The following is a 2,500-nucleotide window of genomic DNA, read 5'->3' on the forward strand; positions in this document are numbered from 1 at the left end:
TATTTTTCACGGATAGACCCCGTGAAACGCTAGAAATTGGCGGGGATGTGTCTCTTGTGGCTCACGGGGCTGTTCGGGTCGCACAGAAATCCCTGGGAATGGGAAAACGGGTCATTTTCGTGTTGCCACATTGCGTACGAACCGCATGAAACTTCCAGAGGCATTTGCAGCAGGAATGCATGTGCACTCAAAAACTTCTATATGTTTCACGGATAGACCCCGTGAAACGCTAGAAATTGGCGGGGATGTGTCTCTTGTGGCTCACGGGGCTGTTAGGGTGGCACAGAACTCCCTCGGAATGGGAAAAGGGGTCATTTTCGTGTTGCCACATTGCATAGGAACGCCATGAAACTTCCAGAGGCATTTGCAGCAGAAAGGCACGTGCACTCAAAAATTTTAATATTTTTCACGCATAGACCCCGTCAAACGCTAGAAGTTGGCGGGGATGTCTCTCTTGTGGCTCACGGGGCTGTTAGGGTCGCACAGAAATGCCTCGGAATGGGAAAACGGGTCATTTTTGTGTGGCCACATTGCATAGGAACGGCATGAAACTTCCAGAGGCATTTGCAGCAGGAATGCATGTGCACTCAAAAACGTCTATATTTTTCACGGATAGACCCCGTGAAACGCTATAAATTGGCGGGGATGTCTCTCTTGTGGCTCACGGGCGCTGTTAGTTAGGGTCGCACAGAAATCCCTCGGAATGGGAAAAGGGGTCATTTTCGTGTTGCCACATTGCGTACGAACGGCATGAAACTTCCAGAGGCATCTGCAGCAGAAATGCATGTGCACTCAAAAACGTCTATATTTTTCACGGATAGACCCCGTGAAACGCTAGAAATTGGCGGGGATGTGTCTCTTGTGGCTCACGGGGCTGTTAGGGTCGCACAGAAATCCCTCGGAATGGGAAAACGGGTCATTTTCGTGTTGCCACAATTGGCATACGAACGGCATGAAACTTCCAGAGGCATTTGCAGCAGAAATGCATGTGCACTCAAAAACGTGAATATTTTTTCACGGATAGACCCCGTCAAACGCTCGAATTTGGCGGGGATGTTTCTCTTGTGGGTCACGGGGCTGTTCGGCTCGCACAGAACTCCCTTGGTCCACCTGATTCGTGCATACAGGCAGCAACTAAAACTCTGTAAACCTGCTGTGAGGACATCTAAACAGTGGACCAGTGAGGCTGTGGAAGATTTGCGGGCGTGCTTAGACTGTACTGACTGGGATATGTTCACGACTGCTACCAATAGTCTGGATGAACTCACAGAGGCTGTGTACATCAGCTTCTGTGAGGACTGCTGTATCCCAACACGTACCAGGGTTAACTTTAACAACAACAAGCCCTGGTTCTCAGCAAAGCTCAAAAGGTTGAGGTTGGAGAAGGAGGAAGCGTTTAGGAGTGGGGATAGAGACAGATTCAAGGAGTCGAAGAACAGGTTTAGCAAAGCGGTGAGAGAGGCTAAACGACTGTACTCAGAGACACTAAAACACCAGTTCTCTACTAACGACGCTGCTTCTGTCTGCCAAAGGGCTCAGGCACATCACCAACTACAAACCCAGAGCGCCCCACACCACTAACGACTCCCGCCTAGCCAACGACCTGAACGAGTTCTACCGTAGATTTGAAAGACAATTGGACTGTCCTGAACCACCCCTTCCCACCCAAGAGGCCCCATCCCCCACCCATACTACAGAAACGACTCTCTCCTTTCAGGAGGGAGAAGTTAATGGGCTTTTCAAGAGGCAGAATCCACGCAAAGCAGCCGGGCCGGACTCTGTCTCTCCAGCCACCCTCAGGCACTGCGCTGGCCAGCTGTCTCCGGTGTTCACCAACATCTTTAACACCTCCCTGGAGACATGCCATGTACCAGCCTGTCTCAAGTCCTCCACCATCATCGCTGTGCCCAAAAAGCTAAGGCCAACAGGACTAAATGATTACAGACCGGTCGCCCTTACATCTGTGGTAATGAAGTCTTTTGAGCGCCTGCTCCTGGCACACCTCAAAGCCATCACAGACCCTCTCCTGGACCCCCTTCAGTTTGCCTACAGAGCCAACAGGTCTGTGGACGACGCAGTTAACATGGCCCTCCACTTCACCCTACAGCATGTGGACGCCCCAGCATCCTACGCCAGGATCCTGTTTGTGGACTTCAGCTCTGCCTTCAACACCATCATCCCTGCCCTGCTTCAGGACAAGCTCTTCCAGCTGAACGTGCCCTACTCCACCTGCAGGTGGATCACAGACTTCCTCTCTGACAGGAAGCAGTGCGTTAAGCCGGGAACAGAAGTCTCTGACTCCAGGTCCATCAGCACGGGAACTCCTCAGGGCTGCGTCCTTTGCCCACTGCTCTTCTCCCTGTATACCAACAGCTGCGCCTCCAATCATCTGTCCGTCAAACTCTTGAAGTTTGTCGGACGACACCACCCTCATTGGGCTGATCTCTGGTGGGGATGAGTCTGACTATAGGTGGGAAGCTGACAACCTGGTGACCTGGTG

The sequence above is a fragment of the Petromyzon marinus genome, unplaced genomic scaffold (genome assembly GCF_048934315.1).
Source record: "Petromyzon marinus isolate PM22_M1 ecotype Great Lakes invasive population unplaced genomic scaffold, UKy_Petmar_22M1.pri1.0 PM_G_Scaffold_118, whole genome shotgun sequence".
In the NCBI taxonomy this organism is placed as follows: Eukaryota; Metazoa; Chordata; class Hyperoartia; order Petromyzontiformes; family Petromyzontidae; genus Petromyzon; species Petromyzon marinus.